This window comes from Oxyura jamaicensis, chromosome 24 (assembly GCF_011077185.1).
Source record: "Oxyura jamaicensis isolate SHBP4307 breed ruddy duck chromosome 24, BPBGC_Ojam_1.0, whole genome shotgun sequence".
Taxonomy (NCBI): Eukaryota; Metazoa; Chordata; class Aves; order Anseriformes; family Anatidae; genus Oxyura; species Oxyura jamaicensis.
In genome coordinates this window covers 1,739,823-1,756,689 of record NC_048916.1, presented here as the reverse complement: position 1 = coordinate 1,756,689, position 16,867 = coordinate 1,739,823, and the positions used below count along the sequence as shown (strand labels likewise).

Genomic DNA, 16,867 nt, shown 5'->3' with positions numbered 1-16,867 from the left:
ACAGGCTGCACATGTGAAGCACAATAAAGCCCCAGGAGGCAGATGAGGCTTGTGAGGGTGATTAGGGGATGTGACAACCTCAGTCTGGCCTTGCTAGCCCTGGGAAGGGGTTCTGGTGCTGTGTTCCCAACTGAGCCCCCTGTCCCTGGCTGTGTCCCCACTGTAGGGAAGGCAGCTTGTGGGCCATGTCATCTGTGCATGACCAGCAGACAGAGCAGAAGTAAGCACTTAATCCAGTACGAGTTTGCCAGGAGCTCTGAGTTAGTTCTCCTTTCCACAACTCAGCTACTTTTTGTCACTTGGGGGTGTAAAAGCATTTGCAACCTAAGAGCCAGCCATTCTGCCTTTCGCCTATGTCCACATGCGGCATTTCCAAGATGTTAAGTGTTAATACTGTTAATACCAGGTGCTTCCTGGAGCTGGTGGACAAAACGCAGCCCCTTCACGTTTGCCCCTGAGTTTTCAACACTTCTCAGAGGTGATGTGGCCTCATAGTGACACAGAAATTGGGGAAATCTTCCCTTTCTGGCAGTGCCATTGACTTACTGTGTGGTCTGGGGCAAACTGTGTAACCTCTCTGTGACTCTGTTTACCAGTCTGCACACCAATGAGCACAGCATTTACCTCATCAGGGGTTGAGAGGCTTAATTATTCCCAGACAGATGGATGCTGCATAAGCGCAAAGTGTTGCGATGACTAAATCTTCCTGGAGGTGCCTCTAATATCTCTGATTAGTTTGTTTATCCCCCAGATTCTGAACCATGGGCATGACAAAGATTACAAGGAGCATGTTTAAGCAGGGGCACGAATGCTTTGCCAGATACCTCCAGGTTAGAGGGAAACAGATGATGGAAAACCAATTAATTTTTTACAATGAGAGAAATAGCTACAGGATTAAGAAACATTAATTATTTATTGAACTGCTGCCTTTGCAAAATAAAGAGTTTTTATATATATATATATTAAATAATCACTCATTGTACACAACAGGATAATAACTTCAGTAATCTGAGCTCCTGTTTTGACACTGCTCTTTTCTCAGAGGTCAATTAAAATAATAAGAGCAATAATACTTAGGAGCCTCAGGAAGAAAAAAGCTATCATGGCAATGTCAGGGTTTGGGTTATCGAACCTTTAGCCTTTGGTGCATGGAGGCCTGGTTCTGGTCTCTCTGCTATGAATTGCTGCAGTGCTGTGCACCTGAGCAAAGTGAATTGATTTGGCAGCGGAGATGCCCTGAAATGCAGTTCCAGTGGCAGCAATGGAGAAAAATTCAAGGGCCATTGAGCAGCTGGGCAAATCGCCATCGGTCAGCTGTAATGCAGGCACCGACTGGGTGTTCCTCTCTAGCCCTGGGCAATTGCAGTATTAAATGTATTTGCTGAAGCCACCTTCCTTCTGGTAACACATTAAACCTCAATACTTCAGTGCTGCCGGTGGCTCCCTGGCTGGAAGCACCTTGAGCTGTCTTCTACAGGCCTGTGCTGGGGAGCTCGCAGTGAGGTAAATCTGCTCTGATTCACAGCACACACAATGTCTTCAAGGTCTTCTCATTGCTGGAAAAAAAAATTACATTTTTAGTAGGCTTTGACTGTGGGAAACTTGGATTTGGTTTCAGTATTACGAGAGATGCACCTCATTTCCCTCACATGCAGCCGTAGACACGCACACTTCACCGGCATTCAAAGCAAGGAAACTCAGACAGAACTGTTTCCTGTTTTGTCTGGAAAACAGAAAACAAACCCAACACAATAAATAATTGTGAGCAAGCAGAGAGGCTGGGAATCGAGTGCTGTAACTGAATGGGAGGGATTTGCAGAGGCCACTGAGGCTCTGGGTATAGGAGCAGTGGGATCTCCTGCTGCCCTGCCTGATGCTTTGCAAATCCTGAGCTAACAGCCCGTCTTTTGTGCCTTTGTAGATAAGGTCTAGGGTCGCTGGGTGAGTCCTAAGTGTCCCCAGGGAGGAAGGTTAGCTCTGCCAGCAAGGGTCCCGGACCCTTTGGGATCCTGTTGGCTTTGGTGTCCCTGCCTCGAATATTTGGGTGCAATCCTCAAACTGCAAATCTGAGGGGCATATAGAGAAGCTGACTAAGTTTAATTCAGATCCAAAGAGGAGCTTGGCACAAGCCAACATGCTCTGAGATGAGGGGACATCCAAGCTTCGTTGGTGGTAGTGCATTTCCCACAGACGACCTCGTCCAGAGGAGCACGAGCGGCCGGTGGATCTGAGCTGGGGCCATCGTGACAGCGATGGGAACACGACAGGCACCAACAGCAAGCCCACACAGGCCTCCTGTGAGCGCACCCAAGCACATTTCAGCTGCAGAGGGGCCCTCACCCATTAGGGCCTCCCAAGCTATGTGGCAAGATTTCTTTTATCCATGTGGCTTGGTGGCTGCAAAGGCTCTTCACCGCTGGAGATATTTCTGTGCGGGACCGGAGGAAATTGTGCCCCAGCGAGAAATCACAGCTATGTCCCTTAACGCCGGGCCCGACCCTACCCTTTGGGTCTAAACAGCTTCTGGGAAGTGAAAGGGGATGTCTTGCAACATGTGCAGCCCGGAAGATTGATTGGCAATGGTATTTCACAGCTGGCTCCATCCGCAGCTGAGCTGGATTCCTAAGTCCCAACACCCTTCAGCTTCGCACCGCGCAGCTCTGGCTTTTACCCCCAGCCCTCAGGCAAGAGTTCATTATTTCTTGCTGCAAGTTCCTCCTTGGATTAGGAGCTTTTTGGAGCACAGCCTGGTCTTGAATGTTTGCTGAGCTGTAGCGCGTTGCGCACACAGCCTCAAATAGCCAGACTAAGGTTACCTCTTTGGCCCAAACAGTGAGTCAATGGGTGGGACTTTGCATGACCACATTGCATGGGAGAACACTCCACGACCTGCATTCAATGTTCAGAGCAGGCCTGTATATATATATAAATAATCTAGTTGCAGAAAACTGTTTTTTCTAATGAAAGAAAGGAAAAAAAAAAGCAGTTTTCCTTGTTCAGGCACCCAACGGGGCCAATTCAGCAAGCTCAGTGCTCAGAAGAGCTCAGACTTCTCTGCTGCATCTGGACAAATATTTTCAACCGCAAATCCCAGCCTCTGCATCTGCCCTTGATCACCAAGCTCACTATCTCCAGCCCTTCCCATACATACCCGACATGGACAGGAGCTTTCCCCGTCTACCGCTGTTTTGCTACCCAAAGGGGTTTTAACCGGTCCCTCCCATTGACCCTGGTTATTCTTGGCACTTTTGTAGTTTTAGTAGGGTCATTGAATCCAAAAGCGATGCAATCGTACATGCAGTCATGAGGGTAATTACCAATACAGAACAATAATAATTATAAACCAGGAACAACAATTATGCACTTTCCCTTTGTTATTTGAAATGACAAAGAACAACTGGGTTTGCTTGCTCAAGCTGAAGCCCAAAACATCTCCAGCTGCTCATGCTGAGGATGAAGGTTTGGCAACTGGAGCAAAGCTAAACACTTAGGCTAGCTCAGGAACAAACTTGGCTCCTACATTTTATTCGCTGTTCTGCCACTCACCTTGGAAATCAGGCCCAAGTTTTGGCATGGTGTCTCTGACCACAGGAGTTTGGGGTTTCTCTCCTCTACAATCAGGATCTGCAAGAGCCAAGGAAATGCCCTGAGACTTTTAATGTGGTTCTTCAGAGCTGCACAGAGATGGTTTGATTTGAGCTTGATTCAAGTTTGTGGCAAAGTTGCCAGGAGGGGGAGAAGATAAAACAGGAGGAATTTCCTATGGCTCTTCTCCATGAGTCTTCCTATCTCTGTCTTCACTTCCCTAGCAATTAAGCAGCAACAGAGGTTTTTGTCTGAGGTTTTTAATCCTTATATGCCTTGGCCACTGCCAGGAGCAGGGCTGGGCTGTGCTGAGCATACAATCCCCCAGAACCACATGCCCACCAGGGTCTGACTCTCCTCCCCTTTCTGGTGCTTGCTGTCACTCACTTGTATCTCCTCTTTGCAGCTCAGAGCACAAGGTCTTCCAGCATTCCAGCAAGGGATGACACAACCAATGTATTTAAAATGCAGTCACTAAGAGGCATGGAGCCCACCTGCCTCTAAACCAAATGAGCACACCAACCACCAAACATCTCCTGCTCATGACGTGTAGGCAAAATCCACCCCATGCAGTTTGATGGAAAACAAAACAAAACAAAACAAAACAAAACAAAACAAAACAGGAAGTTTTGTTATCATCATGACTGGGGTTATCCCAGAAGCCACACAGGGCAGTCAAAAGACTCCCATTGGACTTTTGCAGGGGAGAAAGAGAAAGGACAGAGACCAAGAGGAGGCTTGAGGCAAGAGAAGCAAGTCAGTCAGAGCAGCCCTGGTCTTGATACAGTGGCACAATCTTGAGGCTTCTAAGGAAAAATCAAGAGACAAAAGTTTGATTCATAAAAGCTTGGGGAGGGGGAAGGCGGGAGGAGATGATAATAATAATAAAAATGCCTGGGGGTGATTTCATAACATTAATAGGTAATGTAGTCAATTATGTAGGCTTATTTTATTTCAGCAAAGTGCAGGTGGTGAGCTACATCTCATCGCAGGTGCTTTTCCAATTAGCTGTACGTATTCTAGGTGAATAAATGGCTGAGCGCCAAACCTCCATGCCACTAGCAACAGACTAATCCAAACTAATCCGGAGGACTCATCTTGCTTCATGTTAAAGCAACTAGAGTCTATTTTCTTTATTATCTCTTGAAAGATCTCTTCTCATCTTGGAAAAACAAGGAGGACTATTTCACATTGGAGGCCATAAATACACTTCACTCGGCATTCGGTAAGGGCTGGAAGACTATCGCTGCTTGAATTCAAATGCTTATTACCATTATGTAATAGCAGATGAATATCCTGTTCTGCATTTGCTAAATGTTTTCTTTTAATAATCAACTCATATCCACATAATGGGTGAGCTTATGCAATAGGCTGCCTTATGAGCTCTTCAGGGAGACATCTGTTTTTCAGCTTCGTTAATTACCAGCATCGGATCATTAAAATGTATTTATTTACTTTTGTTATTACAACTGGGCGAGCCCTATCGCTTAGGAAAGTGGCAGGCTGATAAGCCTGCCGAGTGTAGGCATGGAGTAGGCAGGAATTATGAGCGATAGCCCCCCACACACATACCTGCATCTGCTGGGCACTTTTGTTTTAACATAAAGCCTGGCTCCTCCTAACGTGCCTGTTGTAGTTACGGGGCAGGTGGGAGGCAGAAATTGGGAACCGCCATCCCCGGTGTACGGTGAGCCCGGTGACTTCATCCTTCACTTTGACTTCAAACCCAGTAAGTCCAGACCTCATTTCCAGAAAAGCCTCGTATGTTCGGCCCCACAGGATGGACTCTGTGGGGTACATCGCCAGTCTTTTGACCACTAGTCCGGAGGTGTTGGGGTGGACACCAGGGTGTCCCTCATGACAGCAGAGCAATGCTGACGGCTCTGCAGAAACCTGGAAGTAGACCCGAGAGAGAGGCCAGCAGTGCTCAGTTTTGCCCTGATGTAGGGAACTTTACAAGTTACCCACATTTCTGGATATTCTTCACCAAGTCTGTGGTGCTTCTAAGCTAGATGTCTGGGGAAAAGAAGATTTTCTTCCCAGATTTCCAAAGACCCTGACCTACCCTATGAAGAAAACTTCTGCAGAGGCTCTCAGGGGTCCTTAGTTCCTTAATTCCTGTTCATTTCACTGACAACACACCGTGCAACACTGTTGGCTTCAACTCCTTAAGTCTTCCCTTTATTGGGGCTCACCCAAGCACCTACTCTGGGTCACTGGCACATCCCCAGCTGCACCCAGCTTGCCTTAGATGCTCCTGGAAGTCCCATCACTGCATGGGGTGCCTTGATAAAACAACCAGCCTCTTCAGGCTTTCGAAATGATGACCCCAGGAGCTTGCTGGGATTTGGGGAAGAGGAGCCTGCCAGGATGAGAGCTGTCTGACATCATCCGGATCCAGTCCAGGGACCATCAGACACCTGCTGAGCCTCCCAGTGTAATTCCACGGCAGCTGCTGCCCTAGCCCACAAGTGCACAAGCGGGAACATGAGCTGTTTGGATCACTTGCCTCAAACATTGTTCTCCGGAGTGTTTGAAAAAGGTCTAATGAAATGTGACTCAGAAATAACTGACAAGTGCCAGCCTCACCTTCTTATTGTTTCATCAAAATGGGAAAGACAGTGAGGAGAAGAGTCAACCTTCTCTAGGAGATCTGCTGTCCCAACTTGCCCGCAACTTGCAGGCTGACTGAAATGTTGACACAGAGTTGACATCTCCACTTGATTTATGGAGAGCTTGAACGGTGGGGAAAAAATTAAACATTATAAATCAATGAGTAACATCCATAACCCTGAAGTGCTTGTTGTAAACAATACAAAACACCGGCCTAATTTTTATATGTGTAATTTACGACGAGCAATTCCTTCCAAATGAGAAAATTTAAAAGGAAAAAACCGTCACTTGTTAGAATATCATTAATTCAATCAGATGAGAACTAAGCCAGCCATTGTTCTTAATGGTGGAAAGTTTCATGGGAGCTAATTGCTTATGTGTGGTGCCTTTTAGCATGTTTTTGCTCAGATGAGCAGAGGAGATCTGTTAGTGCTGGAGGAGAACTACGGCCAGGGGTGGGAGTGGCTGGGGGGCATGGCCGGACCTTCTGCACTCAAGTCCTGCGGCAGCCCCACCACGGCCCAGCTTCATCCCAGCATCGCCCAGCTCACCCTTCTCACCAGGGACTTATGCTGAGATTCTGGTCTGTAGCAGAGGAGTTTGGCCAGGCTTCCTGCCTCCTGGTCAGAGGACAGTAAAGTTCTCTGAATACCACCAGGGAGGTCAGGTACCTCCTGGGAAAGCCTGGTTGCTCTGGGTGAGCAAAGAGAGCTAAATGTGTTCCCAAAGCCAGGAGCGATGCCCACGCTGGTAGTTGGGGCATTTCACAGCTGGAGATGCCATCCACCATGCAGTCTGCCAAGCCCTGCTCCTATCTACTGAAATGCCTGTTAAAATCTCATGGCAAGGAGATGGTATAAAGTCAAACCAGAAATCCTGCTCTTATTTCTGTTTGGCTCGCTGCTTGCCATCAGCCAAAACGTCTCCTCCTAGCATTCCTTACCTCCCTCAGGTGGGAGCTACAAAAGCAGCAGCAGGGCAACGCCACACAAAACCAATTGCCCAAGCTCTGCAAGCACAGAGTAAGAAACGTCCCCTTCCTCATAAACCATAGCTGTGGTTTTCAGTAATCTGTTTTAATTTGCTCTGAAGCAAATGAGTATCAATCCCAGTGCAGAGCACAGTGTTTCAGACAGAACATCTCTTCCTCTTCACTAGCCCCCAAAAAACAAGCCTGTTTATGTCATGGACAGTTTAAAGAGACCTGGTTTGCAGAAATGTGGAGTAGAGGCAAGAGTGAAACCCTGGCTGAAGTCACAGCCTGGAGTCCTGCTCACAAGAGCCCTCTTTGTGTTCATCCCCAGCCCAGCAGCGGCTGCGTTTTTGCAGCAGATCTCGTGGCTCTGGGCGCAGGGGAACGCTGTTTGCCTTTTGGTGATTAACAGATTCCAGAGTGCTTGGGGATGGAAAGTTCTTCATAAATAAATAAATGGATCTAACAGAGATGTAATGAGACTGTAATTAATTACTGCTCACAGAACACCATGAGAGGCACGACGAAATGTGCTAGCAAAATGCAAAGTATTGCTGCAGAAAATATATTATTGTTGGCACACCAGGGAACATTAGCGAAGCTCTTTGCTTGCTATCTGCTTACCCTCCGTGCTGTTTCTCAATCCTTACTCCTCCTGAAGGGAAGCGAGGTGCTTTACCCAATGATTTGGTTGCCAGCAAGGGCTCCTGGCTCTTTCTCTGTGGGTGGTGATGGCTGAGCCCTGCCGGGGCACTGGGCAGGGTGGGCACTGCTGGTGTAGGCGGCATGCAAACAGCACTGGGAGTGTGATGCTCACCCTGGCTGGAGACCTGCAGCCTTCCTATTCCCCAATTCCTGTTTAATGCTTGCAAGCTGCAAACATTTAAAGTCTTTTACATAGATCTCTATAGTTTTGACAGCCCCAGAACCAGGCTTGAGGTCCAACAATTCTCAAATATAGGGTGGAAAAGTTACTGGGGCCTACCAAGCTGTTCCCACACATTTGCATTTTAAAGTCAAAGGGTTAAGAATCAAGATTCGGCTAATAATAACTGAATATTTGGGCAGGGAAAAAAATATGTTCTCTGGACTGATGTTCAGCCAGGGTAAATCAGCCTGGCTGACTGCACTGAGCACCTACTCCTTTATGCCTCCAGAGAATCTGTCCTTCTGCAATTAATAGAAGCATATAAATTGCAAAGTTAAGATTAAAGATTTCCTATGAACAACTACGACTAAATATTTCTTTCACCAGGAATATTTGGAGAGTGGATGAAAGCACCCTTAGCAATTACACAGTCAAGTCGTAGGCTATCGCTTTACACACATACATAAATACACACGTATGCATCAACACTGAAGGAGGGGGCAACTGTAACCTTCAGAGAGTATGAGACGTGAAATAAATCTGTTTCCAATTTATCTTGAAGGGAAGGAACTGAGACAGCAAGTTGCATATAGACACTTCACAGATTGAGCAATGACATTTGTTTTTCTGGTAAGCTCTTAAATGCTTTGAAAGAGGTGAAACACGATCCATCTACAACATAAGCTCATAGTCATTGACTCCAAAGCCATCCTCTCAATTACACTTACAAACAGCATTTTCCTGTACAGAATTAAGAGGAATCCCCATAATCCCTTGCCCTTTGTAGTGCAGCAATGATACGCTGGCTGCCAGCACAGCGGGTCTCACGCGTGCAGCGGGCAGGGGTGGGCACTGCTCGGACAAGGAGGCCTCAAGGAAATAGCCCGAGACGGCACCAGAAATGCTGTACTGCATGTGGGCAAAAGAAGGAGAACACTGCAAGAGGTGCCACCATCCTTAGAGCCCGACTGCATCCCCTTGCTGGGTATCGGGGTCCAGGAGCACTCACCCCACACACCAGATCACACTCTGCTGACCCACCCCTGCTCTGCAAAGCGAGCCAGCATTTGGGAGGGATAACGAGGAAGGCAAGGAGGGACACGCCTAACTGACCCATTCTATGGTTTTATGAACTGAAAGGTGGTAGGGAACCTTTATCAAGTAGCAAAGCAATGACTTCATCTTCCTAGCACAGATACACTTTCCTGAGGTGCACAGACTTCGAAGGCAGATGAGCTCAGTGGAGATGGCCAAAGGATCAGGGAACACAAACTATGGGAAGAAACAGAAGAAACTCACTTCCACTCATTTCCAGATTCAGACCCTGAAGTCCTGAGGGATGTCTATAAAGGAGACCGCTGCCATCCTGGCTGCCACAGCGAAGACTGAAGAGGGGGCCTCAAAACCTGAGAGCTGTGGCAGCTTCACAGCTTCCATCACTCAAGTCATGACCAAGGCTGCATAGCCCTCGTGGAGGACATACACCTCACGCCTCTGCATCCAGCAGCCTGCTGACACAGCAAGGCCACCCCCAGCTCGAGGTCTGAACCAGGGATGTGAATGTCCACATCTGTCTTGTACCCATGAACACTTTTTTTGCCTCAATTTCTCCTCGCAAGGCAGCTTCCCACACGGGTCTCGTGTCTCACCTACCAAACATGACTGTTTTTGGCAGGGTAGCTCAGGAGGGAGACTGGAAGAGAGCTTGATTGCCAATATCTAATCATAATTGGGGATCCAGAAAACTACTTATCTTAGGAATTGCTTAATAATGCACTTAGTGTGTGAAGCATTATCATTGCATGTAATTAAATACAGAGAGTTACATGGGGAGAGATAAGGATCCTGTGCAAACGGATGAGGAGGAAGGTAATTGAGATTTAAGCTTTTGCTCTGCCAGCTTCTCACCTAGCTCTCTGTGAGTTGTCTCAACACGCGTGCTGGGGAGAGAAGAGCTCGGGAAATGGGGAAGAAGAGGGGGAGCCAGAACAAGCTCATCCCTCGCTTGTCCCTGTTTGTCCCGTGCTTCTGTTTCCACAAGTGGTGCCCACAAAATCCGCAGGAAGCCCTGGAGTGCAACTGGGCAATCAGCGCAAAAGAACAATTAAGCCCTGGGGTGTAAATGCTTAGCTCTGTGGAAGAACAATTAAGCTCTGTGAGCTATTTTATCCAGCCCTATAGCGGAGTAAGCCCTGCAGCGTGGACCAGACGTGACACAAGCGCAGGGGACGGGTCATGCCTGACCTGGGGGGACATGGGGCTGCCACCTCCAGCAGCCCCAAGTTGCTGCCTGGGCTCCAGGAACCACAGGCTGTGTTAAAATACTGAAAGCATCCTGCTGGCTTGTACGGGAGGTTATTGCCAGCCTGCTGCTGAGCATTTCGGAGGCTGGGAGCTGTCAGGGGGTGACATGCAGCACCCCATCTCCTCCCTGCTCTGGCTGCCTTGGAGCAGGTTGCAGGGGGTTGGCTTTGCTAAGGCGAGGGGAAAGCCATCGAGGCTGTGTTCATTTTATTGTGCTGTTCTGCTGGCAGGGGATTTGAAGCAAACAAGAAAAAGAAAGGGAAAAGAGCAGGGAAATGGAGGAGAATACAAATGAGAGGAGAGGTCCCACTGTCACATTGCAGCCACAAAATTACCTGCATTGCTTGGCAGTGCTGCAGCTAGTGCTCATGCTAAAATTGCTCAGCTCACTGCAGGAAGAGGTTTTCTTCATGCCCCACTTCCCAGAGTGACTGGGCATCATCAGTACTCTTATTTGTTATGTTTACTGGGGAACCCAGAGCCCTGGTTCTGCCAAGCACTGAAAAACCCAAACCCAAACAAACAATCCTCCCTTCAGAGAGCTGGCACATGCAGAGCACACAGCCCTCACATGTGCAAGAAGGAGAGAGGCTGGGAGCAGACAGATGAAAGGAAAATGGCAGCTATTGCTCACAATTATTTTCCAGCTTTTTGTGGCAATGAAAAAAAAAGTTAGAAAATGTATCTGTAATAGCATGTGGATCAGCAGGAATGCAAGAAAGAACCCAAGACTTATTTCTCCCAAATCTTATATTCTGTGCACCTACTGAATCCTAGTTGACCCATCCTAATTATGGCATCCAACTCCAGCATCACAAATCAAGATGGGCAGTGAAGCTGAGAAAAAAGCTCCATTCAAATTTAAGATGCTCTTGGCCAGCCTTTCCTGAGCCATCTCTAAAGCCAGAGGAATGTTTCACCTTTTCCTCACCCAGGGATACTAAAGGAGTATACAAATAAAAACAAATTCAAGGGAAAAGGAAAACAGCTCATGTCCTCTTGGCAAGATGAGCAGTAAGCAAGCACCAGGCAATGTACCAACCAACACACCAAGAAAAAAAACAAAGGCGTTACAGATCAGGGAAAAATAGTTATCTGCTTTTTTTTTTTTTTCTTTTTTTTCTTTTTTTCTTTTTTTCTGGAGTCCTTTTTCCTTCCAGCCAACTCATATTTATCCCATGGCGCTTTGACAGTCATCTAGAAACCACACAAAGCACATTTGTTCCCATTTGCCCCTGAGGCAGGAGGACCGGTGGAGCAGCTCTGAAGGAGGGTGAAAACAAATGACCCAGCGCCACCATTAAACAGGCAGAAGAGGAAACGCAGTGATACCCTTGCTCATCCCACCCCCTCCAAGCCCCATGTCTAAACAAACTCTGCTGAGGTTAGACCGCAATAGACCTGCTGACAAAATAGCCCTTTTGATAAAAAATGATTTACTCATCCCCTCCCAGCTCCGCCGCTTCCACCTGTGCCACCGCTTACACACAGCCCAGCTCTGTGATTTCCAAAGACGACCATAAATTACCCACCTCGCCAGGCGATGCTCGCCGGTTCCCATGCCTTGTCATTTGCCGCGTGTTTTATCACCATGCCCAGCAGCAGGGATCGGTGGAGGGGGAACGAGTGGCCAAATCCCTGCAAGGACGGGAGGAAAGAGGAGAGCTTCAGACCCAGGAGTTAGAAGAGCCCAGAGCCTCGTTGGCTCAGCCTGCGCCTTGGGAATAGGACTAAAGGGGAAGTTTCTCTGTGTGTCCTCACTTTGGGAAGGCAGGGAGTTTGTCCCTGCTCCCAGGAACGGGTTAGACACATGTCTGTCTTCAGGCAAGGTGCTGAAATTCAGCTCCATGGCACCTCTATGCCACTCGCCCCCGTTTCGGTGCCATGTAACATCCCTGCACTCTTGACCCAACCTGGCCTGCCTCACATTCAAAGCCCACTCCCAAACCACCAACTAAAATTTGGCTGTGAACATCACTGGGACGGGATTTCACTTGCGCAAGTGTTTCTTTTAACAATGGTCTTGGAGCACTGCGAAGTTGCCAAGATCTGCAAGAAATCTTGAGTGATGATGTTGGTTCCTTCCAACCATGCATTTAGGACGCGATAAATTGGGTCTGAACTTAAACTTCCTCCCACTGGGAGCTATGTGAGCCAAAAGCACTTTTAGGACACATTCAAAATGGATATGGGTCATAATGGTTATGGGACTGGAGCAGCGTGTTTTAGGTAAGCCTTAATCCTTAATAAATTACAGATAATTTGCACGTAAGTGGGTTGTAAAGAATATTTCCGTATGTTTAATAGCTAAGTGTCTAAGAGAAAAGAAGGAACAAGACTACTGATTAGATATAAATTTAAGTAGAAGACCAGCTTAGCAGTCCCTAGAAATGCTGAAATACTTTATGTTGGGAAACACTGGGGCAATGGAATTGAAATGCTCTGTGGGATGAGGACAGTCTGTAAAGCACAGGAGAGTATGGAGGTAACAGAAGAAAGCAAAGACTGGTTTAGAGTTGAAGTTTTTTTTCCTTTCCTATGAAATGTGAGCATTTTGAAGTGATCTGGGTTGATCCTTTCTCAAAATTTGAGGCATTTGGTGTTTCATTAATTTAAAAAAATATGGTTAGTGGTTTTATCAGCAAAACATTCACTTATCAGTAATGATTTTTGCTTTAAAAAGGATTTTTTTTTTGTTGAAAAACAAAAAAGGCTGTTAGCATGGATGCATGAGCATTACTTTTTTTGAACAGGATGCTTCTTTTTTTTCAATAAATTGCTCAATACTTCTCAAATGCAACAAATTCCAATTACCCTAGAGGTTTCACCTCCCTGTATCACGTGTGAAGTTCAGAACAAAGCCCTGCTCCTGGACAGCTGTGGGCCATTCCCCACATGGTAAGCAAAGGTTTTCCACTCACTGATCCATCCCCAAATCTCTCAGCACAGAGTGGGATTTGCTGTGAGCTGGGCAGAACCCTGCCAAGGGCGTGCAGGACTTGGGACGTGTCATTCGGTGAGGGAGCTCTGGGCTCTTGCCCTTGACACGCGGGCACCGGTCCTGCCCCGCAATGCTTGGGGAGCCTGCCTGACTCCCAGCCCTCGAGCATCACCACCACCAGGCACAAACTGGCTTGGCTGCCTCCTCTTCCTGCAACAGAAATGGTGCTCAGAGCCATCAGCATCTTCCCTTCTGAGACCTTCAGGAAAGTAAACAATAAAGAGATTTGCAAAAGCACCAGAACTCCTTCGTGAACATTGTGTCACGCTCCATAGCATTGTTTTAAGATCTAACCCTTTGTCTGTGTCTTGTAAAACTCTTCCCTAACACACGGCTGCTTCCTGGGCTGCAAACCAACCAACACGGGCACTGGAGCCAAAAGGATGGGCAGAATCAGGCCCCCGAGCCTAATCCTCCATGACCCGCTGCTACATTTTCACAGGTGATGAATCTGGGGGGAGATAATTCTGCTTGCTGGTTAATTAATCCAGCATTACACGAGCAATGAGAGTATAATGACCACCCGTAATCCCCCTGCAATAACATTGCATGCCGCCACTCGCAGTGGGCCACCTGTTGGGGTGCCACTGGGGTATGCAGATCACAGCGGCTACTGGTCATTAGTGCCATATCCACGGCTGAGATTTTATTAGCCATCATTTGATACGTTATCTGCCTTGTACAACTAGATCTAAGCCTGAAATATTGTTTTACAGCATTAATTAAAAGCATTGACACTGAATGCTTGGTTCACATGCTCCAATGTGATTTATGGGTCGCATTTAATTACCTGACAATTGTGATTTACCACATCTACCTGGTAGGTACCATGTGTATTTAAATCAATTAACGTTTGGTGGCTTTAGTATGTCTTGCTGGGGAAGGAGGGAGAGTTTCTAGTGAACAATTGAACTCCAGACAAGGAAGAAGTTGCCAGATATTTCAGGCATCTAAACTGCAAACAAGATAATGTGACCTGGGCAGAGTCACACAACAGCTGCTTGCAGACCATTGCTTTATTAAGAGTCCTACTGAATTTTTGTGGAAGATTTAACTAATTAGCTGAGTAGGCCCTCTACAGAATAGACACCAAGTTATGTTTGGCTTTAATTACACAAAAGTCCTGTTGGCCCATTCAGTTGCTAAAAGTTAGGCACATGCTCAGTATTTTGCTGAATTAGGGTCAATGTAAACACACATCTCTTGTAAGCATCTAGGAAGCTGCACTAATATTAAATGAATGGAGTCAGTGGCTCAGAGAGCTTTGTGGCTGAAAAAAATGCAGCAAAAATAATGAGGAGAAGGAAGGAGAGGAAACAGCTGGAGCCTTGGCTCAGGAGGGCACTGTGACAGGCAATGCCGCTCGTTACCCCAAGTCCTGCTGATTTTTGTGATATAACGTGTGCTGGGGCTAAGGGTCAGCTCATCTTCGCCCACATCCCGGTGCTATAAGATTTCCTGCTCCAGAAGGGAGAAGGACAACTGCAATGGGCCCTCAGTACTGGAGGGTTTTGCTAGGCGTCCCCTTACTGCTTTTAGTCCCATCACCACAACATCCTTGCCCCTCACCTTTCCCTGTCCCACCACAAGCTCCTTGCTCTCCCAGTTGCTCTCTCCCCATCTCTGCTCCTCCACCGCAGTCCTATTCTTCCACCACTGCACTGCCAGCACTGAGCTCGCTCCCACCCCAAACACCAGCCCCTCTTTCCTGTCCATCCTCTGCCATCTCCTATCCCATCTGCCATTAACTCCATCTCTCCCCTGCTGCCCTACACCAGGTGAACTTCCCAGCAGTTCCTCCCCTATTTACCTCCAGCCTTTGGCTGCTTGAAGGCTCATTCTTACCTCCTCTCCTTTATTTTTCTCTCCAGTTATTTACCCCATTAGCATAAGCACGCCCTAATTTATACCACTTGCCTCTCTCAGCTCCCACCCATCCCCAGTTGTATATCATCATAAAACTTATTGAACATGTGCTTGGCATTTGCTGCCCCAGCTCCTTTTCTGCCCTCCTCTGTCCAGTTTGTCTTCTGCCATCTGACCTCCCTTCTCCTTACACAGAGTTTTTAAATCCCATCAAACCCGTGCTTCCCAAAATAAAGAAGGCCAGTCTTTGGGTGGAAAATTTCTTTAAAAAATAAATGCCTTGTGCTCTTGAGATGAATGCATGTTGCCGAATCACTTCCCAGCTACTCTGTTTATGTAACCTTGAAGCTATTTTGTACAATCCTTTAGTTTTGACAGCTTAAGATTGGTTATGAGCTAATATTTTAAAATCAAAATAACTCAGAGGTACAAGAGATTGTTAAAGATCTGCCAGACAATCCACACAGAGTCACACCAACAAGCACAGTATTTTTTTTTTAAAGGAAAGGCTTTTCCTGGGTTACCTTGTCTTCAAGTCAGAAGATGTTTGAGTAAAGTAAACTCACTCCCTTTCCAATTTGATGGCCTTTAGGAAGTTGAAAATATACACATGGATACATGCTTATTGTCTTTCTACCTGGCATTTCTCTGTGAATAAAGGGCTTCCAGCCAAGATCAACGAGATAAAATCTTTCAGGAACTTTTACAATGTCACATACTTGTGCAAATTGCCCGTGTGTTTATAGCAACAGGCACCACAACAGACCTCTACTTTCAATTAGGCCAGGCAAGCCAGGCGGATCAAGCAACCTTCTCCATGTGTTTACGGGTGTGCATTTGCATGAGATTGCCCCGCCAAAGCAAGGAGGTGCTGGGGAAGAGCGGGGAAATCACAGCTCCCCACTGCTCCGATGAGCATGTGATGGACTGGGATGTGCTGGGTGGTGAAAATAAAGCAAATCCGATGGTTTTGGGTCCTTCGCCGGCTTGTAGCAAGACCTCGAGTTGCTTCACCGATTCCTGCCTCGCTTTACCCATCTGTACCAAGGAGATTAAATAGCACTTAATCACCTCACTTAATGTGCTGTGAACTGTCAAAGACCTGGAAATCCTGGGGCGTATGATCCAGCGTGAGAAGGAAGTGTTATTACGCATGGCCGTGTGTAGCCATCTTGGAGAGAAGTTGCCTAACGCGAGGTGTGGAAATGATCTTCCAAGTTGTGTTAAGGTAAATGGCAAAGTGAGACTCTTATTTTGGAACACAAATGTTCCTATCAAAGTAATTATTCCAGAACGGCTATTTTGATAAGTATCCAAAAGCAGACAACTTCTGTGTACTGGAAGAAGTGAGTATATTCTTCTGTTTCATGATTTTTAGGGATTATTTCTAGGCATGTTGCTGGCAAGTGCTAAACTTGCAGCTTTGCTATTATCCAGACAGTGCCTAAAATGATGGGCTTCCATCTACCTCGGCCAGATAGAAACATAAATAATATCAGTTAGGATAAGATAGAATTGATTCATTTAAGTTCTCATTCACAGAAAAATGAGCTAGAAATACAAGGCCAAAATATCCATAACTATAAAAATCTGTGAAAAGTAGGTTTGTTGTTCTTTTTTTTTTTTTTTTTTTGTGTGTGTGTGTGTGTGTGTGTGT

General features: G+C 46.7%; 2 long non-coding RNA genes across 4 annotated transcripts in view; one reads left to right on the top strand and one right to left on the bottom strand.

Annotated features, from left to right (window-relative positions):
- Window positions 1-126: 126 nt before the first annotated feature.
- Window positions 127-15,871, bottom strand: LOC118178059. The gene is made up of 3 exons (XR_004756041.1): window positions 15,155-15,871; window positions 11,876-11,981; window positions 127-2,889 (listed from the first exon to the last, which is right to left on the bottom strand). It is a non-coding gene; the product is annotated as an uncharacterized LOC118178059 (long non-coding RNA).
- LOC118178057 overlaps window positions 4,508-16,867 on the top strand; it is a 13,600-nt gene continuing 1,240 nt past the window's right edge. Inside the window, exons 1-2 of one of the 3 annotated variants that reach the window (XR_004756036.1) lie at window positions 4,508-4,810; window positions 13,293-13,786. This is a non-coding gene — a long non-coding RNA (uncharacterized LOC118178057). Of the gene's footprint in view, window positions 4,811-13,292; window positions 13,787-15,873; window positions 16,557-16,867 lie in introns of those variants that run through there. The other 2 variants (XR_004756037.1, XR_004756038.1) reach the window with 2 other exon arrangements.